General features: G+C 47.3%; 1 long non-coding RNA gene across 1 annotated transcript in view; it reads right to left on the reverse strand.

Annotated features, from left to right (window-relative positions):
- LOC125946385 (uncharacterized) overlaps nucleotides 1–27,003 on the reverse strand; it is a 99,985-nt gene extending 72,982 nt beyond the window's left edge. The window contains exon 1 of the long non-coding RNA XR_007467534.1: nucleotides 26,887–27,003. This is a non-coding gene — a long non-coding RNA (uncharacterized LOC125946385). The remainder of the gene's footprint in view (nucleotides 1–26,886) is intronic.
- Between the last annotated feature and the right edge of the window lie 312 nt (nucleotides 27,004–27,315).

The raw sequence follows: 27,315 nt of genomic DNA on the forward strand, positions 1-27,315 counted from the left end.
CGCCCTAGTGACGTCACAGCCTCGACATCTGACAGTCTGCGTTCGCGCGAACGGCTGTTTGCATTTCAGCGTGGCTTGTAAACGATGTGGTGCATAAAAACCCCAGCTGTCCCAACTGCCTCTCTACATATGCGGACCTATCTCATTGCCTTTTCTACTGCCCGGCTGCTCAGCAATCGGATTCCTATTCTCCCCCTTCCCTTTCCATCACCACCTGGCTCGACTGGCTTGGCGCTGAAGGGGAAGAAGAACAGCGTAGACTTGCCGCCCAGGCGGTTGATATATGCTCGACCTGTAATTTTTGGGCTGAAAAAATGTCTTATACTACGACTACACCTATACTACTACTACTAGTGCGTAAACATTCTGGGACGTTGGTGTTGAGACATGTGCCGCGAATAAGCGTAAACATTGCATGAGGTGGCGCGTTGCATAGGATGACAGTAAACACAACTGTACGCATCGCATTTAGTTTTAGACGAAGGTTTCACTACGCGTAGATTCCAAAAATACGTTAAATTTGCATGTTCATATATATTTGCCTGAGCTTACGAAGATCCCCTGGGGCGCTTCGTGTATGCACGGAGTACGGAGCCTGCATGCAAGCGTGCATGTAGGCTCCCTAGCAGAGAGGAGGATCTTCTGTGAGTCCTCGGATAAGGTGGGTGCGGGCTTGGGTGGGGAGGAGTGGTAAAGTGCGTGCGTCTTTATTGAGGAGTTAAATGACAGACGCACAATTAGCCTTGAACGGCCTTGAAAATAGCCTTGAACGGAAAAACAGAGAATATTTCCGTCACGGCGAGTTAAGAGAATTGGGAAAATTTTTAACAGAATGCATTTTAAACAACACTACAATAGCAATCATCATCATCATCAGCCTATATAAAATATACAATAGCAACACTAGCTATACAAAACAACACAACACCAGCTATGCAACATAGCATGAGACTGAATTTTACAAGATTAACATTTGCTAAGATAACGAAACAGGATGTACATTATATACTCAGAGCCATACACGAAGGCAGAATAATAATCACATCAGATACATTACAAGCTACCAACGTATGGGCTGAGTTCTTTCTTACTGAAATTATCGACATTTTTGTATTTGTTCAAAGTGTATGGTAGGTTATGTATTAGCGACTGACGCTTATAGAGTGTTCTGAAGAATGGAATTGACCATATCTCAGGATTTCTTGTGTTCGCATTAATGCGATGACGCTTTAAGAAGGCTAATTGTTTTATGTAGTTCCAAGCTAATTCTGACATAGATGGCCTAATGGATGGTCAAAACACCTAATTGAATACGCTAATTAACTTTTTAATTAATTATTTTACGGCACATCTTTCAATCTTCGAATTATAGCCTCTGAGTTTGCAAGGCGTATCCACTTGGAACGAATTCTCAGGACTGAATCAGTTTCGAGATATTAATTTTCAAAATATCCGACGAAATGCGTGGGTGTTCCAGTTAACTTTTTGAGGAAAACGCTGTTTTATGCTTTGAACAACAAAAGTAACTGGCCTTAGCGCTAAAATAATACAATGGTATCGACACTGGTAATAGTGCAATCACAAAAGCGGTAACATGGAAATGGTTTGAGGAGTGGTTCTTTGTATAATTTATTTTTCCTTACGCGGAAACAATGTTTGTTTTTGTGGAAAAAAAATAGCGTAGCTTGCACTGCCGGCGCAATGCTAAAGAGACAGCGGAGCTGATGGGCACCTAGCTAGTCCTGGCTTTTGGGCTAGGCTAAGCACTACCAATTCATCCCCAGCATTTCCCGTAATTTATTTATAATTGATTGATTATCGATTAGCTATTGATTGGCTTTCCATTGTCTATCGCAAGATATTGGCCATGTATTTGGGTTAGGCTAAGCACTACCAAGTCACCCACAAAATTTTCCGGAAGAAGAAGAAGAACAAAACTTTATTTGCACAAAAGACTTCGTTGCCCCTAGAACGGGGCAGTTTGCGTGGTCGGGCCCCTATTCCAAGGCACCGCTGGCCCACGCCATCCTTTCTGCTCTCCTGACCAGCCTGAGCTGGTCCCCGAGGGCAGAGCTGGACAGCAATGCCTCCCACCTCTCTCTCGTGTTATTCTCATCTTGCTCTTCTGTGTGAGCCGTGCATTCCCATGTGATGTGATAGAGCGTCGGTGTGCTCCCACACCACGGGCATATGTCTTTGTAGGCTGTTGGGTAGTGTATAGGCAGTCTATGGAGGTTTGTATAGGTATTCGTTTGTAGCCTACGTAATGTCGCAGAGTCCACGGCTGAAAGGTTCTTGTGCGGTGCTGGGTAGAGTCTTCTCAATTCCCTGTAGTATTGCAAGATTGATTTATAACTGGGATCGATGGGTGTCGGGTCCTCTACGATGTTGCAAGAGGCAGCTCGGTAATTAGTGAAACCTCGAGCCACCTCATCTGCATAGCGGTTCCCAGTAACACCATCGTGTCCCGGGGCCCAGGTTATTGTTTGGGTATACCTGACGTTGAATTCTCTGCTGATCTCGGTGAGTATCCGGTGTGCCTTCGCACCGACCTTTCCCCTCTGATAGTTCCTGCATGCGGCCTGAGAATCTGTAATTATTGTCAGTGGAGCGTTGCGCTCCATGCCTTCCCTTATAGCTAAGGCAATGGCTATCTCTTCTGCTTCTATAATGGTCGCTCGGGAAACCGAAGCACAGGCCGTGATTTTACCTTTTCGGTTCACGACAACTGCCACCATATTCTTTGCGTTGACCCGATATGGTGAAGCATCCGTGAATCTTGCAGTGTCCATGTACTTAGTTATTTTGTCTATGTATTCAGCTCTAGCCTTTCTCCTTCCTGCGTGTAATGTAGGATCCATGTTTTGCGGTATTGGTGAAACGCCATACAAATTTCTGATCTGGCAGAGTAGCTCTTTAGTGCTTTGGTATGCTTGTATGCAATCTCCAAGGCCGACTCTACGAAGAAGAGCTCTTCCGGCTGGCGTTTGCGCCAATCGACTCCTCTGCGCTATGAGTTGGGCCTCAGCCAGCTCATCAAATCTATTGTGGAGGCCGAGGGCTAGAAGCTTCTCATTTGAAGTGTTGCGTGGCAGCCGCAATTTATTGGTTATTGATCGATTATCGACTAGCTATTGATTGGCTATCAATTGCCTATCGATGACTGACTAAGTTTAAGTAGTCCCCACCATTCTTAGCTAGACTTATCCAGGCTCAGCTTCGCTAGTTCACAGGTGTATGTGTCATTGCGCTTGGATCCTTTCTACACTGCTACCAGGATCGGCACCCTTTTTTGGATTCAGCAGACACATTGCGCCCGGCTGAAACAGCTCGGCTGTTAAAATGAGAACATCATCTGTTTTAATATTTTCTTCGATAAGATATACAGTCATCCGATTAGATATACAGTCAAGAGAGCGGTGTGAATCAGAGAACGGGGATAACCGATATTTTAGTTGACATAAGCGGAAAAAATGAAGCTGGGCAGGCCAAGTAATGCGTAGGATGGATAACCGATGGACCATTAGAGCTACAGAATGTATACGAAGAGAAGGGAAGCGCAGTCGAGGACGGCAGAAAACTAGGTGGGGAGATGAAGTTAGAAAATGCGCAGGCGCAAATTGGAATCACCTATTGCAAGACAGGGTTAATGGGAGATCGCAGGGAGAGGCCTTCGTCCTGCAGTGGACATAAATATAGGCTGATGATGATGATGACAGTCATTTTGCACGTGTCACTTCAGCTTGGCACAGAATGCATTGAACCATGCAATCCATAACAGTTGCGTGTGCTCGAAGGCCTACCTAGGTTCTTTAATCAGTGGGCCCGAGTTGGCCCCGGGCCCGTGGCTTCAAGCCCGAGTCCGGCCCGGGCCCGCGGCCTCAAGCCCGAGCCCGGCCCGGGCCCGTGGCTTTAAGCCCGGGCCCGGCCCGAGCCCGCCAAAAAAACGCTTCGAACGGCCCGGCCCGGCCCGCGGGCCGGGCCGGGCCCGGGCTTTCGGGCCGGCCCGGGCCCGTGCAGAGCTCTAGGGTCGACTAAGAACAGCTCCGCTGTTAATTTTCTTAATCTTCTACCTTATGTCCAAAGAAATTCTATGAAAAGCGTGTTACAAACTTGTTTCATCCTGTTCTTTTGTGCAAACAATCTTGTGTATTCTACTCACCTGCTTGGACGTTTTATCCGCACTATTTTATGAATAAATAAAATAAATAAGTAAAACAAAAATAAATTCCGTTGATCTACCTGAACCCTTGTAAAGTATGGAAGAAAAAGATTTAACCCGCCTTTTCTATCTTTACAGATAAAAACTAATCGTAGAGTAACCAATTGTATTATTTCGTTGCAACAGCCAAGTAAGTGATGTTATTTTTCTCCTGATCTATTATATTCCGACTTCACACACACACACACACACACACACACACACACACACACACACACACACACACACACACACACACACACACACACACACACAAAAAAAATAATAATAATGATGCTGCGCGTGTTGTATAAGCAATAGAGAATACTGAATTTGACCATGAAGCTCCCTATCCCTGTTCGTTTCGTTGCAGTAAGTCCATGGACATTAGTAAAATGTGCCGCAGCGTTAGATTTTATAAATCCTTCCTTTTTCTTGGGTTAAGCACTACAGGAAAGCTTGATGACCTTTCACGTGATTTTTTTTTCCGTAGTGAAATAGACTGACCTCCGAAGCTCTTATGTGTCCTGCATATACCTCCTTCTGAGAAAAAAGCAAAATATTTAGTCTTCCTGTATGGTAGCAGAGGCGATTTTAATAAGTAGCAATAGCTCGAAAAGTACAATTTCCCTAACCCAATTTTTCGAACTGCAATTTTTCCAATGAGAGCGCGCGCAGAAACGCTAGCATGAAATGACTGCTGAACTTACTTAAAGGAAATTTGTCGAAATTCTGCCGAGAACTTGAAGCAGGCTTTTAATTAAGACGCATTTTTTACAAAGGTTTCAGAGCATTGGCGAATAATAAAACTAAACGTAAAATTTGGCAGTTTCGCCTTGACATTACCACCGACAGCTTTGGCAGCGATAACAAGTTTAAGCGTTGCACTTAAACTGATCAGACGGTGTTTAAACTATACGCGGGTGCACCAAGTTGGCGCGACGCCGCACGGAAGGCAACTTTTGCTGTGCAGCAGGAACATCACCCTGGCACCTACCAGGCCTCTCAAAACGCTGGTGTGGCACGGCAGGCGCCGCACCTCCTGCGTTATACCAGGCCTGTGGTCGGTTTTTTTGTCTTCTTGAAGAATTATAAGAGGCACGGTGTTTATATTTCGTTGAAGCAGGAAGCAAGTGCTGAGTGACGAACAATAAATATTTAATTTGCGTAGTTTAATTACAGCCTCTGTGGAAAATTATTTATTCGAGCATTTCAGGATTTATTACTGCTATTAGTCTCGATGTCGCCGAGAGTCCTAAAACAAATGTACAAGATACCAAGTTCAAATTTGGCAAAAAAAATTGGGGGCATGTCAAAAGTAATGTGTGGCAAAACATTCACGTTCCTGGCTTATCAAAAGCGTTGCAAATACTTACTGGACTCTCGTTCTTTCCCTCTTCCTGTGCGTAAGTACAAGGTTTGCAGTTGGTTTCCCCTGTGTCCTCGGTGAAATAAGCAAGGCACCTTGTTTCTATTTGGCGAAAATAAGAGACACGTTATGGGTAATGTGTAGACAATTGGGTTAATTGCGGCCTCTGCGATCAATTACGTTTGCAGGTGCTCTGGAGCGTTATGAGTGTGTCTTACGAGCCGTGCAGAATTGAGCCCGCTGCTCTGGCAAAACTGTAAACGTCCCCGTGATCAAGTTTAGCGAAAATGTGGAAAGCGCTATAACAAATTTGCGTGCCAATTAAGTTAAATGCGTGTCGATAAAATGCAGTCCTTGTAAACAGTTTCTTAAACAAGTATTCAAACGTTTCATAAACTGGTTATAAACTATATTGAACTCTACGTTACACTAAGTTTGTATTTGATGGGAATGGAGGCCATGTTAAGTCTAACGTGCGGTGAAACTTTAGCGTCCCTGGCCTAAATATTAGCGTCGCAAATAATTATTGAACCCCTGTTTATTTTTTCAATGTTTTTATGCGTTGTACGAGGTTCGTACTATAGGGTTCCCCGGTGAACTAAACAACACACTTTGGTTATATTTGCCTAAACTTATGAGCAGGTCATGGGCAATGTGTAGGCAAAGTATAGAGTGTGTGGGGTAGTTGCGGTCTTAGCAGTAGACTACGGATGCAAGTGACCCGGTGCGTTATAACTGGTGTTTTAACAGCCAGCTACACCAGCAGCAACCACTGTCACCATAATCGGTGAGAGCTCACAATGAAAGCTAGCTTTAAAACATTCTTGGGTGTACGCAACTCAGCGCAACTCCAGTTCTATCAATCTGAGCAAGTCTATTCAAGCGCTTCCCTGTATCTGAGCTTAGTACTAATATGCGCGTCGCTCCTGTGTGCAGCGTCGGCTCTACCCACGTGGGCGTCCAGCTGCGCATTCCGACGGCCTGTTCATGCTGGCGCTTCGGGGCTGTGATGCAGGCTACGTTGCTGGCTGTTCTGTGACTGACATTAGTTTCTGACCACGCCACCACGGGCCGCGACCGTAGCACGAAAAACGTTGCCGAAGTACGCTCAAGAGGTTCCCTGTAAAAAAAGAAGGACGTACATGAAATATGTGACAGCTAATTATAAGTTATGAAATGTTAGAGAGAGAAAGTGTTGGCTAGATAAACGATGCTGAAGCCTCATCATTTCTGTGATGTATTCAACTTGCTTTCAACCCGCGGCTGTAGCCCCGTGTCTATGGCGTTGCGCTGCTGAGCTCCAGGTCACAGGTTCAGTTAATTGTCCTTAAAGAGCCCCGGAGGGAGTGTTACATAAGAGGTGGATTTTACATATGTTCTACACCATCTAAACATAATTAGCTATATGCAAAGTGATCAGTCACACCCTGTTAGAACGAAGACGGGCCACCGACGGCAACACTGTGAGCAGGAAACCGTGCCAGTCTTAAGCAGTTCGAGGAATGAACGAGGCGGAAAAATGAACAGTTCGGGCATGCGGGCGTGTGACTTGCTGCAGATGACTGGCGCGGTGAGAGATGAGTGCTGCAGGAACGTTGTAGGGCGCATGATGAAGCGTGCCGAAGCAGAACTTGCGATAGCGCTCAAGATTAGCAGTGCGTCGGCGATTAGATAGATGTGTTAACCCGGATTCTGCTTCCTGTGCAGAAATACTGACGTCATCGATCCCAGCAGCGGCGGCAGCATTTCGATAGGGGCGAAATGCGAAAACACCTGTGTACACCTATCTACACCTGTGTAGATTTAGGTGCACGTTGAAGAACCCAAGGGGGTCCAAATTATTCCGGAGTCCCCCGCTATGGCGTACCTGATAATCAGATCGTAGTTTTAACACGTGGAACCCCATAATTTATTTATTTCATTTACTTAGGTGCATGTTAAACTATGAAGCCCGAGAATTGAAATCGAATTTCATTTTTTTCTGATATGGTCAGGATCCTTGTATACATGATATAGCATGTGGTGGAATCCAAAGTACAGGCACAGACTTTAGCACCTTCGGACTGTAGTCGTCTTTTATCTCTCAGATAAAGGACGACTCGTTTTATCTAGTCGCCCTTTATCTGACAGATAAAAGACAACTCGTTTTATCGAGTTCAGATACATAGCTTTGTGGAACCTTAAGTCGGCAGCCCGTTTAGCCAAATTATTACAATATATTTTCTTTTTGTTTTCGGTGGTCTAATTTTTCATTATTTGAAAATATTGCATTCAGACAATCTTGGCGGGCATCCAGTTTACATTCGTTTCTCATGTGTGTGATGTATTTCATCATGGTGAAGTTGATTTGTGATCAGTGTGTAATAATAAGTTGTGAGAAGCTCTGTAATATAGTCATATTTTCTTTTTCTGTCATTCAGTAAGATTACGTCCAAGCAACGTTCAGACAACGTTCAACCTTCCTGACCTGTCGGCAGCATGAAAATTGAAATGGCCTTGAAGTGTAAATTTTTCTTACGCTATTTTTTGAAATTCAGTTTGTGTAAATTATTGTTTTTATGTTGCCGAGGATGAGGCGGTTGCTGCGCTAAAATCCTCGGTTTCCAGGTTCGGTGAGTCGTTTTAGTAGAGCCACCGGGGTGGCGCAGTCAACTAAGGCGTTGCGCTGTTGAACACGAAATCGCGGGATCGAATCCCGGCCGCGGCGGCCGCATTTCGATAGAGGCTAAATGCAAAAACGCCCGTGTGCTTGCGTTGTAGTGCACGTTAAAGAACCCCAGGTGGCCAAATTAATCCGGAGCCCTCCACTACGGCGTGCCTCATAATCAGAACTGGTTTTGGCGCGTAAAACCCCAGAAAGAAGGCCCAGCTGGGCATTAAAGTCGAAATCAGCCGCGGAACCCCAATGGCAATGGCGTTGCGCTGCTAAGCTTATAGTCGCGGATTAGATCCCAGTCGCGGTGGCTGCATTCCAATGGAGGCGGAATAGAAAAACACTAATTTTTCGTGCATGGGGTGCACGTTAAATAACTCCAGGTGCTTAAAAATTAATTCGGAGCCCCAAGTTTCAGTACGTAAAACCGCAAAATTTAATTAATTAATAATTACCTACGATGCCAGAACTATTACAACTGATGTCGCGAGCGAAATTATGCAGTACCAACCACCTACGAGATTTGAGGAAAATAAACATTTGCTCAAATATTTGCCCGCTGTGAACCGTGTGAATATTCATGTAAAAAAAAAATAAACTATGTGGTGTTGCGGTCGCGAGATCATTTTTGGCAGTTACGCCATCGATGCTTTCGAAGTTGTCTGCACCAACCGCCTGATTTTTGGCGAATTTCCATTGAGGTTATGTGACATTCTTTTAGGTTCACCATCATCATTGTCATGTGCACCTCGTTTCGTTTGTGGTTTCGACGCTGTTGTCACGAGTATGACGGTGAAGAATTAAGCATAAACACATGACTATCTTGTAACGAACACGTTCTATGCGATGTACACGTTATCCCCGTACGCTGCAGTACTGCCTGCTTGTGGCCCCCAAGATATACGCACACTGTTAACGGATTTACACCCTTAAGGATCCTCAGGGGTGCGAATCAATCTATAAGTCACACCCTTACGGCCGTAAAGGCTGTAAGGGTGCAAATTATAGACAGAAACACCCTTAAAGGTGCACAATGGTTTACAGTGCACAGACGCACCGTTCGGTGAGTTTGTGTGCAACCCAAAACCTTGCTAAAATAATCCCAGGTAATAACGATTTTAAAGTCTGGGCGCTCTGCAAAACACCTCAAGTCCTACCGGCCAATATCACTACCATCAAATGTTATCAAGCTGATGGAACGAATGGTACTGTTTCGTGTAGATACCAGTCTTCATGAGCTGAAGTTCTTTCTTGATATTGTGAGCGGCTTTCGTCGTTGTCGTTCAGCCCTGGACAGCATTGCAGACCTTGTATCATCGCTTGAATTTGCTCGAGAGAACAAGTACTCCGCATACATGCTATTTTTGGGCATACATCAAGATTTCGACTCGGTTCCACATAGGGAGATTATTGTCGCACTTGAGACCGCTGGAATTTCGGGTCGTCTGCTTGTATTCGTGATTTTCTGTCAGAGCGCAGAATGAAAGCGCGCGTTATAAGAGCAATAAGTGAATCTCGCAATGTGATGCGTGGTGTCCCGCAAGGAAGTGTTTTATCGCCTCTTCTTTTGTAGCGTTAGCTACACTGGCCTAGCCAAGCCCGTTTCGCGCGGCACATCAAGAGCCGTGCTGCGCATGCGCAAAGATCAGTGATGTCACACGGCTTGCGCACCGGAGCCACCGCAGCCGGCACCTCTCGCGCACTCCGCCGCCGCCGCCGCGACTCACCGCCGCCGGTCTGCGCATTCCAGAGGAGTGACGTCGTAGCCGTGATAGACGCGCTGGCGCTGGCGCGCTCGCTGTGCAGTCGCCGTCTGACGCAGTGCTGGAGCCGCTGCGCTTCTGACTGGCGTTTGCCACTGTGGTATAGCCATGGAGAAGGAGAGCGCAAATGCTGCTCAACAGCGCAGAAGAACGGAGAAGCTTGACTCATCTGATCCCGAAGTAGTTGCCTGGCAATTAGCGGTTGAGCGTAGGAGGAATGAACAGAAGAAGGCTAAACGTGCTGCGGAGACACTGGAGCAAAGGGACGAACGTCTAGCAAAGCGGCGTCGCCGGGAGGCTGAGCGACGTGCCCGACCACCCCTGCAGCAACAACAAAACGCCGTCGATGACGTCAAGGCTCGCCGATCGACTGAATATACTGTGAAACTCAGCGAAAGCGCCAGTGCGACTCGGACCTTCAGCTGAACCTTTGCTAACGCTACGTATATCCTGGCATAGCCGAGCTAAGCCACACACAATTTCTTTAAGTGCGTTCTTGCTGGGCGTCCAAGCTGTTTGCCTCAGGAATGTGACTTCCCAATAGGCATAGCTGTCTATAGTGATGACATTGCTCTGTGGCCCTTCGAATCTTGGCCCACGCTTTCGTGCAAGCTTGCAGAGAGCTCTGAATGTGACAACAGATCACTTGGATGAATTTGGGTGCTCGTCGAACCATGAATCGACCGTACCTTGGTGAGACACCAGTCCGATGGGTACGACAGCACTGTTACCTGGGCGTCATTGTTGCTGATCGCCTCTCGTGGCGCCCTGTGGTTAAATCTGTACGGCGCAAATCGCAGTCCTTCCTCAAACATGTGGCCGCCTTGGCTACTAGGGGTACCGGCTGCGACCAAACGACAGCTCTACAGGTGTATCAATCATCTGTATTCTCTAATGATGTATGCGTCGCCATTCCTGAATGTGCCGCCTAGTTTGATGGCCCAACTGGAACGTGATCATTGGGTTGCCCTCAGGTCGAGTCATGCTTGGCTTAACTCGCGAGGCAGTCAGTTCCATTATTTACTGAAGCACATCAGTTGCCCCTGAAGCTGCAAGTGGATCACAGAGCTCTACGTAACATCGAGCGTCTGCCCCGCGCATCGGATGGCCAAACAATTCTTAATCGGCTGATTCAGCGCCTGTTCTCTCGCATTGGGAAAATGGCAGTATTGTTTAAAAGCATTGCTGGCAGTTCTGAAGGTGCTATTTCAGTTACACCTCTGGAACGTTTCAGCAAATGTCTATTCCCCGTTTACCTTGCATTTCCAGGGATACGCAAAACGTCTACATTGCCTGCTCCGGTGGGTGTTTCGCATACCGCATCCAGCCTCATCAACTGTGATTGCTGCTGCTCTGAAGTACTTGCAAGAGGAGTTGAGGACATTGAAGGTTGTCATCCTTACGGAGTCCCGCGCTGCGCTCAGCATACTACAGAGAAGTGACGCTGATGGCCCAGTTGTGCGTAGCATTATTGAGTCTGCCAGCAGAATTACATCTCGTGGCGTATCCCTCGTTGGCCAGTGGATACCTGCGCACGTAAGTATCGCCGGAAACGAAGAGACAGATCGAGTGCTCACTCGATCTCTCTCCGACATATCTTCTTGTGCTCACAGTGAATGTGACTGTACGGAAATTTTGTGTAAGCTTGACGATGATCGTCTGTTGATTCGAATATACCTATTCGAGCAGCAACCAGTCTAGCGTGTTACAAAAGTAGCCTTTCCTCTCCGTGTTCGTGGCCGAGGCTTGCCTCCTTGTGCTAGAGCTCTATCGCTCAAGTTAAGTGTTGGCTGTGCCCTGGTGTCTGAACGTTTATACCGGCAAGGACGTGTAGACAGTCCATCTTGTGCTGCTTGCGGTTCCTGTGAGACAATGGAGCAGGTTGTATTAGAGTGCCCTGTTTTCCTTTAGCAGCGCACGTCACTAGTAAGAGACTATAACTTACTTGGCCTGTAGTGTACGACCCTTGATCAGTGCCTGTATCCGAGTGGCTTTGCTTCTCGACGCTACCAGGCTCATCGCACCCTGCTTACTTTTCTACAAGAAACTGGCTTGGCTTCCCGTTTCTGGGAGTATGCAAGGGATGAAATATTTTTTGCTAACTTTCTTTTTGCATTTTTACCTTCTGTGATTAGTGCAACCTGCGTGCTTTTTTTTTTTTTTTTTTAAGGGCGAAAGCCTTATATGTCTCACGAGTCAGTCGACTTTGAACGAAAACGCGTCGACGGCACGAAAGGTACAAAAAAGCTACGAACACTCGACCTTTGGTGGGAGTCGAACCCACGACCTTTGGTGTTAATGAAAGCGAAGTTAATCAAGGCACAGATAAGTATAAGACAGTTAATTAATTAAGGCACTCGAACCCACGACTGCACGTATCAATCGAATCCTCGACCTTTGCTATTAAGAGGGATGACTAAGCGAAGTACACTAAGTGAATTAAGAGGGTGAGCAAGCGAATTCAGTGGGATGACTACGCGAAGTAGACCAAGCAAATTTAGGAAATGTGTACGTCTTGCGTCCGTCTTTAATGCATCGGCACTTGGGCTTTCACCTTCAAGTCATCTTAGGGATAACATAAGAGACCCTGTGATTTTTTCCTGTTCCTGCGTGTATGTTCTTGCTTTACTTTCGTATTCGCAGCCTGTCATCTTACTGTTTCCTTTCGTTTTTACTTCCCTTCTCCATTTCTTCAACTTCCTTTTCTATGCCCTCCTTCCTAAAGAGTAGGCAGGCTTTGTGCCCCTCTTGGTGGTGACAGTTGCCAGTCTGCTAAACAGTGTACACCCTTTATTTCTGTCGGTATTCTCATGAAAAAAAAAAGGAAAAGAAAAGCTTGCACATTAGCGCAGTGATTAGCGCGTGCGGCTTACAACTGCACATTGCTGTAGCGACAGGAGTTGAAATCGCGGTGGTCCGCAGCGTTTATTTTAAGCGCTCATTTAGCTTCCCTCTTCGCTTTTTGCCAGTATATACGTTCGCACGTAATACTTAGTGTGTTGCAACAACTTAGCTGTACTACCTCCCTTATAAAACCATTGAATATTGTGACCTCTTATATCAGCAGGTCTGTTTGCTATAGAGAGACATATATCGTCCGACTACAGATATTATGCAGCTATTATGCGTGATTTATTCTTTGGTTATACGCCGAACAAGCAGGCGCTCACTGGCACTACCGTGTATGGGTCAAATTGCCGTTTAATGCAAGCTGGTTTGCTGGGGCTTAGCTCGTTTGAAGCGCTAGCGAGATGATGGTGATTGGGGACAAGTTTTTCGCTTTCTTCGCCCTCTAGCGATGGCAAAGCTCAGTACGAGGAAGCGACCTGACCAACGGCAGAATAACGTCGTTCCCGACAATGGTATAGCGCGACGGAACGTAAGGACGGATGGGCGGACAACGCATACCCGGTTTCGAGCATTTCACTGCTGTCGCCGTGAAATTATGTCAGGCGTGGCTGTACAACGAGCAGACTCCTGGAGCGGTTTGCCTGGTGGCGTGCCTAGCGTGTTGCTCCGGGTAGATAGGGTTAAATAAGACGATGCGCTCAGTGCACGTCGAGTTTGTGGGTGCATTGAAATGGTCGAACACGCGCACGTGCATTGCATTACTATACCACTCGATTCCTGGCCGCCAGGTCTAGGTTGCGACAATGATTTTCCTACCGCGGCTCCCGAGGTCTGCACACTTGCGCTTGCAATTGCACACGCGTCCTGGTTCTATATTGCTGTCGCATTAAAAAGATTCCGGCAGAATTAACCCATCTTACGATGACTGTCGTCGGTGATGAGTTAGCATGGCACACAGCGCATGGCCACCGTCGAAACGAGTTATGTATGAGGCGTGCACTGCAGCGAGACTCCTCTTTCGCGCTTCCTTAATGACACTTGGCGCTATCTAGCGCCGCCGCGGCGACGTCTGTGCGTGGCCTCCGAAATGCACGGCATTCTGGTGCGTGCGAACGCTGAGAAACGCGTCATACGGCAACCTGATTTATCTCGCGCTTATTTCGGGACACGTTGCGCCACCTAGTGGAACTGCCGAGAAGTTCGCGCGTGGCTTCCTCCGAGTCGACAAGCGGGGCGTGCCGGTGTGTGCGAACGCTAAGAATTGTTCTCTCGCTTGCCGCGCATCCAGTGGCGCATACTCGGTGACCCAAGTAGGCGAGAGGATCATTGGTGAGCGGCCCGTACCCATTGCATTCATGGCGCAGCTCGCTAAAGCGTTAGCGTGAAATTTGTTCATTGAAAAGCGGCACACGACGTACTGACACAGACACGGTAACCCAAGTTGGCATCAAAGAGGCTCATTCAATAAGACCAGCACATACCGAATGGCAAATACCCAGTGCTTCAAGTCGACGCCAAAGAGTTTTCTTTTTCTTTTTTTGGACAGTGCTCCCGCGTTTACATTAACCCATGTAGGCGTGAAAGATGTTCGTTGAAGAGGAGCGGCACACTCGTTCACATTGCCACATATTCAGTGATCCAAGTTGGTCCGATGGTTGGTTTCGAACCCTGTTGCCTCAGCACATCAGCCCGATGCGCTAACCATTCGACCACTGACTACCCAGTGACCCAGGTAGGTGGGAAAACCGTTAGATACACACACACATAGATACATATATGTATACGTACAAACATACATACCAACATAGATAGATAGATAGATAGATAGATAGATAGATAGATAGATAGATAGATAGATAGATAGATAGATAGATAGATAGATAGATAGATAGATAGATAGCCCCCGGAAAGTGCCTGTAGGATCCTAACATTGCTAACGTATTATAAGTACACCTTCATGAGTATTATTGTCCTTTACGACTATTAGCGTAGATTATGCTTATGGAATTATGTCTGCGCGAGAGACAAGCACTTGAACCCGTGTGGTTGTTTCTGTGATGGAATTTACTCGAGCCCTTCACTTAGTTCACTGATTGAAATCAGAAAGCTAGTACTGATTGCTCCACGAGGAGCTTGTGCGAAACTTTCTTTCGTGACTTTTCAAATATGCATTAGAAGTGAGCGTTCACAAATATGCGACCTTTAGAGCACAGACGTCAGAATGAGCGCTTTTTTTTTTTACAATGACATTCTTTCGCGGGTATGCCGTAAATGACGTCGACCTAACGTGGCACTCTTCGAGCATGAAAAAAAAATAAGGCTAAAAAACCTACAATGACGCCATGTAGAAACGAGTTAATAGTAATCCCGTACTTGCTTTGTACAGTGTACGGTAGGACAAAGCAAACTAATATTACAAAATAATTGTAGAAGCGCAGTAGCAAGCACCTGGATCACAAGCGTCACCAAAACCATCACCAAAGCCCTTAACATGATAGGTTGTGCTAAGCGTCACCAAAGTCATCATCGCTGCGGCCAGTAGCGTTTCACAGCACAAATGATGTGATCACAACTGTGGAGAAGGGTTCAGCTTGAGACAGACAAGGTAATTCTAGAGTGTACTAGATTGGGGGAGTGGGTCCAACGAGGGCTCTGCGCTGAGACATTTTTTATTGAAAATCCAGGTAGCACCACCGTCACTTCCTTCCGAATGAGCGGCCCCGCTCGACGGCCGGACGCTTGTCGCGTCGGAGACCCTACCGCAGCTGCATGGAGCTTTGACAGGCGGATACTCGGTGGCGGTAACACTGAGATTATTCCCCACCGATCTATTGTAAATAAAATTGAAAAAGAGCGGCGGAAAGAGCGCAAACTACGCAACAACGACGGTGCATCGAACAGACGACAGCTAGCCCGCGAGCTCGCCTCAGCCAATGAGCGCTGCTGAAACAGCCGGAGCCAACGTTTATTGGTCAGAGTTTCAAAATAAGGCGATGGCAGCGCCGCCACATTTCCCGCGTTTTTGCAGCGTAAGCTGTTATGGGCTCATTCCAATAGCCGTTTCAGGTCGCGATGATGCCGCCGTCGCCGCCCCGTAGCCGCTATCACATGCGAAAAAAGTACCCGCTCTCAATGCCTCCTTTAGGAGGCATCCTAATGGTCGAACATCCTAATGATCCCGAGGCATCCAGGATCGAACCCAGGCCCGGTGCCCGGTGCGTGGGAGGCGGATACTGTACCACTGAGCCACGCAAGCGCTTGCTATCCAAGAGCGGGAAAGACGCTATATATTATAGCTATCGGCGATGAAACGCGTCGGCTTGCACGCGCGACGGCGTCCCAAGCAGGCCGCGTTGGGCGCGTTGCAATGGGAGCGAATGTGACAGCCGTAGTTGCATTGTCGGCCGCTTGGCTGGGCCGGACGGCGCTAGCCATCGGCGATGGAACGCGTCGGCTTGCACGCGCGACGGCGTCCCAAACGTGTTCCTGACGCATTCTCTTAAATTACTAGGAAATACTGTCGAAACGCTCGTCTAGCTTACGCTGTGACTGTACTGCGTGTGCCGCGCCGGCCTGTCATTTTTCTTTTTTTGCTTCAGCCTCGGCGCTTGCTAAGGCGTCCGCTGGACCCACTCCCCCATTCTAGTGCACTCTAGTAATTCCTTGTGGTCTCGGCGGTGTCACAAGATGGCGCAGCGTATCCGTAAAGATGCACGAGAGAAGAGCCCGATTGCCGCATGACGCGCTTCTCAGCGTTCGCGCGCACTGCATGGTGGGCCATGCATTTCGGATGCCACGCGCAGGCTTCGTGGCGGCGCAACTAGATGGCGTCGACTGTTCTTAGAGGGAAGCGCGAAAAAGTAGTCCCGCTGCAGTACATGCCTCACAGTACATGCCTCAGTACCGCTGCACTACATGCCTGCAGTACATGCCCCTTCCAAATTATTTCGTTCTTATAACGCACGCTGTAGAAGCTGACCACTTTGCTGATAACCACATTTAACGAGTGCGTCGGCCTGTTTTCAGATTAGAAGAGCGAGTTCGCACTCGTTGATGCTCTGAACAGCAACTAGGCAGAGTTGGCACTTTATGCTCCAACAAAGCGAGACTAACCTCCGTATTCAGAAATGCACGTTAACTTGAAACCAATGCCTGACTTTTTTTTTTCAACCTAACGCCTAACGTGAACGCGCCGAAGAAAACACAATGAGCGTCTTAGACGCGTTCACGCCAGACGTCATGTGTATCAGGTCAAGCTGGGGCTTCAAGCTAAGGTGCATTTCTGAACACGGGAGTAAGCGAGGCGCCAACTATCAGCAAGCGCAAGGCAAAGGTCGCTTCATCTGGGCTCGCCCAATCGTCTTTGCAGTGGCGCCGAACCGTGTATGACATTACACGGCCACACACCTCAAGCTTTGATGTTGTGCTCGGTGACACGACATTCGAGCAGGCGACTTTCTCGTGACGAGCCCGTCTGTGTTGTTTTCTTTTAACACGAAAGTGTTTTATGCCGGGGTCCACCAAGACTTCACTGACGTATTTCCGTCACGGAAATACGTCATAGAACATAACACAAAGAAAGAAACCAGAAGAAAAAGTTCCACAAACATGCAAAATTTGGAAATCGAACCCACGACCTCTCGGTCCGCGACGATAGATCGCCGAGCGTTTAACCCATTGCGCCACAAACGCATTTGCAAAGAGCTACACATACGCGCCTTATATATCTAACACTCCTCCGTGTACCCGCGCTCTTGCTCGGGGCGGTGCCGCCGCCTACGAGCAGAAAAAAGTTGTCGCAGTTTCACCCGAAAGGCGAAGCATCAATTGCGATAGCAACTTAGTAGAGATCTATACGGAGTAAGGATAGTAGTTTTATCCGCTGTACAAACTTGGACATGCAGCAGCACCGGCAACACACAACACTGTTGTCGACGCCGTCGGCGTTTTGCCCGCGTTCGCACAAAATGCGTGCGGCGTTGGTGACTGTTGCCGGAGCCTCTGATATAAATAGGCACTTGGTGCCGCAGCTAAACGTCGCCTCCCTTCTCTGCCCCCCCCCCCCCCCTCACGGCCTTTCGTGCGTCAGAAGAAGGCGCGTTTGCTCTACATATATGGTGATTGTAAAGGAGGAAAGAGACGCCTACTTCTGCAGCCCTTAAGGGAGCACGGCACAGAACGCGCGTTTGTTCTCCGCCGTGCGTTCACTCCCCGTGAAAGCGCGCGTCCCTCGCGCCCTTTCACTCGCACATACAGCGTTCGGCGGCACGCGGCGACGATTTCATCTCCATTGACGTCATACGGAACCTCACGGCAACGGCGACGCCGACGGCAGAAATCTGCTTTGGAGTGTCCATATAATTGCTATCGCAATAAAAGAGAAGTACTGCATTATGACACTAACGCGCACCGACAGTGAACGCTTCGGTGGTCTCAGCACTACGACGCCTCGATGCCAGCATTCGAAGGGACGCTGGCATCAAGAAGCACTACCAACGCCACCTAGGTGGCGTTCACCGTACTCAGCACAGCGGAGCGTGGCCTCCGCAATTAGCTCTGAAAATGTTTCTGAAGTTGATCGCGGAGGCTGCAATTACGACGCGCTGTACGCGCTGATTTGACTCGGTGACGATTCAGTTACGTGCTTTGTCTTGCGCGTTGTATTAGTGTGTCAGTTACGTGCTTCGTCTTTCGCGTTGTGCTAGCGTGTGCAGCTTCCATATGCACGACGGTTGCTCATGGTCATCGACGTTGGTAGTCGTGATGGAGGAGACGTGCCACCAGGCGTCAGCGTGGGTGCATCAACGCCTAAGGGCGCTTTAGCCACAAAACACCAATAGACATTATATATCAATGTGCAATAAACATTACACTACTTCTGTGAAGACACGTTTCACTTTCGTGTTCTATACCGATTCCTATATAAGAGGGATCAACCACATTTTTCCCTTTTTTTTCAGTCTGTTTTATAGTGACACAATATCGGACACGTCGCAATGCTGAGTGCACTTGTCATGCACATCATCAACGCGATGTGTGAGAAGTTTCCAAAACGCACAAAGGTCATCGTCTTGGCGTCAAAATCTCTTAAATTGTTAAACGGATCTTCGAGGGACTAGAATACATTTCTTTTTGTTTAAACGAAGTTGTGAAGCGAACGAGAACAGCTGGAATACACAAGTTTGTTTCGGAAGTATGCTGTGGTGCTGACGTACATTTGTGTGTCTCGCCCTTCCTTGTTTCTATTCGTACCTCACTGCAGCTCCCAGTTATCATGACTACGTACCAAATGGCTGAGATTTAGATGTCGTGGCTTATTCGCAGTACTGCGTGCTTTAAAACCCGGTTTCACATGCGCCCTGTGTCGCCTACTTCTCTTGAATGAAGGTTTAGCTCGGTAGCTCCTATCTAATTATGTGGGAACGGAGTAATGATTTTTCTATGCAAATGCTCAAACGATTGTGATGATGTTTTCTGGATTTAAAAGGAAAAAGGACGTTCGGCGATTCCTTCGACTTTGAACTGATTTACTCATTTACAGACCCCAATGTTGTTATTACTTGCCTACTTTTTCTACAATAATAGGGATTGTCCATTAGGTCATAATGACGAAGAATCCAGCCATGATAGGGTTGTTGATTGGAAAGGGACAGGGGTGAGTGTGTGTGGGGGTGGGGGGGGGAGGGGGGGCTATAGCCGAATAATAATGTGGTGACTCACATAGAACTCGCAAGAATGAAATACTTCAAGTAATATTTAACAATAAGTTTTGGGGCATTCGAGAAAGAACGTTGAGTGTCGGTTTGGTAAACGCTTTCTAACTTGCTTCCTTGGTGATATACACAACTTCCATTTTGTGTGGTATAGCAAAGCATTTTTGTGCCCTTCGTGAAGTTAGAAATACACACACAGAGACATGAACACTTTTAGATTCCTCATAGGTAGATTTATTTGGTTGAAATGGGCAGCTTTATGGAACCTATGTGCGTAGCTGTTTGGCCAGAGGTTTATGCGAACTGTTTTTCGAGGTGGTCCAACTTTTTATTATTTGAAAATATTTGTTTCAAGCAATCTTAGTGCATCATGCCAATTTTCGTTACTTTCTTGTCCCATCACGGTGACGTTACATTTTGGTCAGTGCAATAAGTTTCGAGAAGTCGTTTGAAACAGCCACATCTTCTCTTTCTATCACTCAGCAGGACAACGTCTAATCATCTACATGCCGGACGTTCCGGGAGCGTGGCACTCAATATGGCATAATTTTTAAAGCTTTCTCACGTCACCTTATTCTTGCTAGCCCGCTACATACGAGAGCTCTCCTAGGCTATAGATGTAGAAAAAGCCTTTGATTGCATCAAACACAGGGCCATATTCGATATCCTCTCGGAGATGGGATTGGGTAAGCGATTGCACAATATAGTCAAAACCTTTCTCGGTTGCCGTTCTGCTTGTCTCAGGTTAGGCGAACTCCAATCGACAACCCTGGAACTTGGGAACCGTGGGACACCACAAGGGTCTGTCCTATCTCCCATGTTATTTAATTTGGCAATGTCAAAAGTGGCTCGAGGTCTCGCGAAGATTGAGGGTATCCACTTTGCAATATATGCAGATGATGTAACAATCTGTAGTGCTGAAGGTAATATGGGACAAACAGAGACCAAACTACAGGAAAGCATTTATGTGGTGGAAACAATACTTGAGGGTATGGGACTGAACTGCTCTGCTAAAAAATCAGAACTATTTAGGCGCAAGCCGAACGACTATATCCCTGAGGAAGAACCCCACATTGACATATACGCCAAGAATGGAGAACCTGATTGGAGACTATTAGAGTGCTAGGACTTCTCCTGGAAGCGAATGGATCTAATTGCAGGATGATACAACATATCTCTAACAAGTCAGAAGAAGTCATTAGGCTTCTGCGTAGAATTACCAACAAGCATAAGGGGACAGGAGTTCCATAAGATTGGTACATGCATTCGCCTTTTGCCACTTCTCGTACGTGGCAGGCATGTCACAATGGACACAGGCTGATAAGAACAAGCTAAACGCTTTAATCAGACGACTTATGAAGACTATGCTAGGACTTCCCATCAGCACGGCCAATGATAGATTATTGCGCCTAGGGCTGCATAACACACTAGAAGAGATAGCTGAGGCTCAGAAGGTGGCCCACCAGGAGAGACTAATGGGGACACGACCTGGGAGGGCGCTCCTTGAATAAATAGTCATAGAAATTAACAACCAAACCAACAAAGGAGAATTATTAACAGAATTGCACGCGGGACTACGAGAAACAATTAAGACGACCCCGTCCCTTGGAACATGCACCCGACACATAACCTCGAGAGATGGAGGGCAAGGGGCAAGGCACTCCTTCAAGACATAGATCAACATAAGCAGCAGACGGTGTTTGTTGACGCCGCCTGGGTTGAATATAAGGATGCGTATACCTCAGTTGTTGTAGACACTCAAGGTAACATACGGGATGCCATCACCGTCTATACCAAGCACCGAACAGTAGCAGAACAAGTAGCAATCGCCTTAGCCATCCGGGCAAATCGATGGACACATATTTACAGTGTATTCTAGAACATCCATACGCAACTTTACTAACGGATATGTGACACGGATAGCAACCAGGTTACTAGACAAGGCCAACAGTGAGAGGATCGAAATTCGCTGGTTTTCTGCACATCCGCTGGTTTCCGAGTTACGGAACTCGGAGAAACCCCAATGAGGTGGCAAATGAAGCAGCATGAGGACTTTCTAGCCGTGTTCTTCAAGACCGAGCAACTTACACTTTACCGGGGAACACAGGGATCAATTATTAACCTATAACGAAACCACGAAACATTATTAAGCAGAAGGGAATACCCAGTGCCACACGGTAAGCTTTGCAGAGCCCAAGCGGTCACATTACGTTTGCTACAGACAAGGACATACCCAAGTCCAGATTTTATTAACAGGATCTATCCGGAGAGGGAAATTCAAACCATTTGTACTAAGTGCAATGGCATCATTACTCTTGACCACATGCTTTGGCAGTGCCCCACGGTCTTCGCAGAGTGTGACAAGGAACAAGAATGGTGGCGGCAAATGCTACACAGTGAATCACTCTCTGACCAATTACGGGCAATCCAGAAGGCCCGCGATGTGGTTGAAGGGCTCGGCCTGACAGTCCCAACGTGGGAGCGGCCCGCGTCAACCTAGGCTTGACCTTCAGGACCGAATAAAGTTCTTCATGCCATACCATACGTCATTTTTAAAATTCGGCGTTTCTGTAAATAAAGCTTAGGCCGTCATTGATCAGGCAGTCGTTGTGTTAAAGGCTTTTGCTTTCCAGGCTCTATGAGTCGGTCCGTAAATCCAAAGTAGGTAACTGCCATCTACAATGTTTTGAAGGGATGAAAGCATGATGGGACTGTCAGATAGTAAATGGCCTTGCCTAAATTGAGACATCAAAAATGTACATTTGCCGCCTGAAAGCGAGGCTTTCTTTTTGAAAACCTGGAACTTGTGGAGCAGAATTTATCTGTTCAGTGTGCTCGCCCAGCAACTGGAGTCCCTCTGCAATAATCGCGGTTTTCCTGCAGCGAAAATATTTGGAACAGTCCTCGTTTTCGCCGGTTATTCCGCATCGATACTTCAAAAGTGCTGCCTTCCCTTATATATGAACGAAAACAAATACTTGACAATTACGAAAAATGAACTCTCGAATCGAATACGGATTGATTAGAAAGACTAATCGACTCCTATTTAAAATTTCGAACATTCGCACACACACCGACGCAAAAATAATCAAATCTTGACGGACAAAGCGGGGTTTTGTGTGAGCCCCTTATTAAAACAATAAAAATATGCGGATCCCACGCACTGTGGGAATCGATGTAAGCGATGCTTTGTATGCTGTTTCCTTTGACTGACGATAATTATGGTGCTGCTTGTCGCTTATGGTCGTGGTGCTCACGACGCGAGTCGTCTTTCATGGCCGCCACGCGTCGTCGCCTTGCCTCACGTCTACGAGCCAGCATAGCATTCTCGGTCTGCACCACATTTCGCTGCGTAGCGAACTCGCTCCTGTCCGCGCGACGCTTCTTTCGGGCCTGGGTGTCCTCGAAGCCGAGTGCACGCTTTGGAGCCACTTTTGCTGGCGCCTGCTTATGTGCTTCTTCTGCATACGTGGCCAGCACGCTGTCGAGACGCCAGCTACAAGCGCTCTCTTCAGGCTATGGACGATTGTAACGTTTGCACAATCACAGCCCAGTACGCGACCTCCACAGCCCAGCACCTGCATTTATGTCGCATAGGAAAGCAAGCACAGCACGCGACATACGCACAAACTTGTGACACGCGGCCGCGGCGGCGCCTGGCCGGGATGCGCGGAGGCGAGCGCCGTCTGGTGGTGTTGCAAGAAACTCAGCGGCACGCGCGGCAAGACCATCACAGCAGCAGCGCCCGGAAATTCGAAGGAGAGGCAAAGAAAGCTTCGCTTTAAAATTAAACTGGAACTCCAGGCGCTTTACAACCACACTCTCCCTCTCTCTCAGGCGCATTTTCGCTGTCGCCGTCTCCGTGTTCACGTCGCTACAGCGATACTAAAATGCTCTCTCAAAGAACCCGAACGACTTGAACTCTGCGAAAGTACACTGGTTTACAGTTGATGCATACGTATGCTGGTATATTATTATTATTATGAATTATTTTGAAAACATGTTCACAAATAGACAAACAAGAAGAGAAGGGAAGCAGCAAGCTGGCGATTGCCAATGGCAGAGCCACAACGCCTGCCCATACTCTTCAGGAAAGAGGGGTCGGAAGCATAGATATTTAAGATTAGGTGAAGGAACGAGCAATGAGAGAACAAGGGGACAGATCACAAAGACTCAAGTAATTGCGATTAGGATACCTGGTAACAGGGGAAAAAACAGTACAGTAACTGCGCTGGTCCCACTATTCTATAGTGCTTGTAATGAAATAAGAAATCACTCATTCTTACAGATGCATCTTGATACGGACAACGTGGTTTCTCTTCTATGAAACAGAACCAGATGGGTAAGTGACATAAGTTTCTCACAGGAAAGTTATTCAGATCCGGCAAGCATTATAATTGTCCGCGCGTTGGACCGAACCTATTTGAGCGCTCACTTTTCAAGTGCTATGGCAGACTCTTTTCAGAGTGAGTGAAGCGAAAGATGATTGTATCGAGAGGAAGATACAGGCAAAAGAGCATAGAAACGAAGAAAATTATAACTGGGCAGAAAAAAAAGTAAGGGCCATATAGGTGGCACGCAGATGTAGAAGGACGCCGGTGAAGGTTGGTAATATATGCGCAAGAATACAGTATACCGAGTGGCGTAAACATTCGGTTGAAGAAAGAAGCTATAGAATGTCTAGGGAAGGCCCAAACTCCTACCGAGCATATAGCGGGAGACTTCCATGTCGTCTGCAGTGTAGACTGGACACGCGGAAAGAATGCGCTCTATTGTTTCGGTAACGCGACAGGTGCGGCGGACAGGGCTCAAAGGCAGCCCCGAGATAAAGGCGAGCCAGCTGCAGGGCACCAAGTAGGAAACGCGAGAGGAGCGAGACCGTTCCAGGTTCAACTGAAAGGTGGACTGGTGTGTGTTGCGCGCGCTGGGTGAATCATGCCTAGAAACGATCAAAGCCGTGACTAAAGGCCATGCCAGACGAGCGCTGGTTCTTTCCTCTCTGCCGTATTTACCCCCCCCCCAGTCAAGTATTGCTCCAGCAATATCTCACCGCTGAAAATCGCAAAAGAAAAAGAACGAACGAGAAAGAAACGAAAGAGAAGCAGTGAGGTATTGAAGTACGTTATGGCACAGCAATTCCAGAGTTGGGGTTCTTTGCGACGTTCTATAGGTTTTTCACTAATCAGTGTCAACAGCCTGACACCTCGTCTGCTATCAGCGTGTCTTATTTAACTATACTTGTCGCAAACACACCGTACGACAGTTTGCAGCTTCCTCAAATCTTTGTAATGTTAAGTTGATTGATAAGCTGCAGTTTTTGTAGCGAGCGTGTTACGGTGCTGAATATGGTGTTTGCTCAAACTTGCTCATTTCTTCTGGGTGGCCATTCTTCATAGCTAACTGAAACTATGAGCAAGAGCATACACTGTGACAGAATTTAATTATATAAATAAAGGACCCAATCTATCTGGAATTATTCGAACGTCTCCGACGCGAAGTAACTTTCTAGCATCGCTTGTAACTGAGAGTGGCGTTTACGAACGCGATTTCTTTCCCTGTTGAAATGGCCGATAGTGCGACTACGCGGCGCTTGTGGATGTCGGCAAACCGTCAAGCACCTTTTGTGTACCTGTACTCGATACGACGTCCACTGTCTCTCTCTCTCTCTCTCCAGACCGCGTTTTTCGAGTAAAAAATGCTGGTACCGTGGCCACATCCATCGCTGATGCAAAACGCTATTCGCACACTAGTGCAGTTTTTGATGCCCGCCTGCCTGAGTCATCGTTTATAATCCTGCTCTGCGTGCATAATCCTCTTTATGTGAAGTGCGTTTTCTCTTCTCTATTCTCCCCTTTCCGTTACCCTCAGTGTAGGGTAGCAAACAGGACACTCATATGGTAGACCTCACTGCCTTTTCTGTTCCCGCTTTTTTTCTTTCTATCATTCTCTTATAGGATCAAAGCCCTCCTTGAGCCAGGCAAGTACAAAAGCAATACACCTTGACGTCACTATATACCCTGACATCACTATACATAGAAGACGAAGCCGAAGGACCAGCGCATTTTGTTCCAAGTGAAAAGGCCACCCATGCCGAAATGCCCGAGTAGCTGGTTTTGGCTTTAAGTGCGAGGCACCTACATAAGTGGTGTGTCACGAGGTTTTCGTGACAATACTTTGTTATTACCGGCAGACAAGTGTTACGTTGCAGTGCGATAAGCCAAAGCCTCCTCGCCATTAATAAATGTACATGATATTGACAATTCGCTTGCCTCTTTCTCTTCACTATCACTATCTCTCTCTCTCTCTCTATCGAGTTTTATAAGCTGAACCTCTGAGCGCAGTAAGAAGAGCGATATGGTGCGGTGCAATCCTTCCGAGAAAAAAAAAAAAACTCGAAGTTTCGCCAGAAAGGCGAAGCATCGATTGCGATAGCAAATTAGTAGAGAGCTATGCGAAGCAAGGATAGTAGTTTAATGGGTCGTATGAAGTTGTAAACATTCGCTTACTAACTAAATAGACAAGTATGGTGTCACGCGCGCACAGGTAAACATGACCACATCTTATTGAATGACCGCGGAAAGTCGCTGTGAAAATGCCGGAGTGAGAAAGCGCGCCAGCAGCAGCGGTCAAATTGACCTTCGCGCTGTCTCTCGTCTCGCTTCAACGCGAACTAAACGTCGAAAGCACAGCGCTTACGAAGCTACCCGCACTGGGCGAATGCACGTTGACTCCATCGCAGATCGCTTTGAAGATGAGGCCCGCGCGGGCGGGCACTTCGCCCACGTCGCACATTGCTTTCCAGATACGAGCGCGCGGCCGCGCTGGGAGGAGCAGCCGACGGAGAACGCACCCCTCCCCCCCCCCCTCCCATCCCCCCATCACTACCTCTCCGTCGCCTCGCCCCCGGGCCTTGCGCGCGACAGACCGCTCGCTTCCGGCCTGGCTTCTTCCCTCGCATGCGCTACACTGACCCGCGATTGCCGGCTCACCCTCGTACGCTTTCACTCGCACACACAGCGTCCGGCGCGCAGCGACGATTTTATCGACGTTGGGCTATATACGGAACCTCACGGCGACGGCAGAAATGCTCTTGGAATGCCCATATGATTTCTGTCGCAGTAACACCAGCAAAGTCAGTTTTATTGCGATGATTCGTCAAGGAAAACATGCTTTGCCAATCGTAGAGCAATGAAAGTTACTGCAAAAAATATTTGTTGCATTCTTCGTGAGAAATTTCTTTGGACAGTGCAAAAATAAAGAAAGCTGCACATGTGTCGTGCTGTCTGGTCAGAAAACGAAGGAAGCCATGAAAAAATACGAGCATCAGAATGCATCACTGTGCCAGTTGTCACCCAGCTTGAAGTGCATCACTTTAGAATGACCGATCATGGTCCCAGCACGTACGATGGTAACACGAGACAAATTGAATAGTTTAAAGGCGGAAAGTCCGAACACTTTTTCTTTCTGAAATCAGACAATGCTATGTTGAGCATGAACATGGATCGTGAGTATTTCAAGAGCCACACATATAGGCAAGCAAATATACAGAAAGGGAGTCCAGGTAAATGAGTGCAAACAAAAACGCAGGAGCGCTTTTGTGGTTTCTTTGTTATTTTGCAAACTTCCAGGCAAGTTGACATGAATACTTCATAAGCAACACAATTGCACCCAAGAGCTACTATTCTTAAATTTTTATCAGAAGTTATTATTTAGTTTTGATACGTTTTTAGAATATAGCGTCATAATTGAAGTAGTTTCATTTCAAA

Source organism: Dermacentor silvarum, chromosome 6, assembly GCF_013339745.2.
Source record: "Dermacentor silvarum isolate Dsil-2018 chromosome 6, BIME_Dsil_1.4, whole genome shotgun sequence".
NCBI lineage: Eukaryota > Metazoa > Arthropoda > Arachnida > Ixodida > Ixodidae > Dermacentor > Dermacentor silvarum.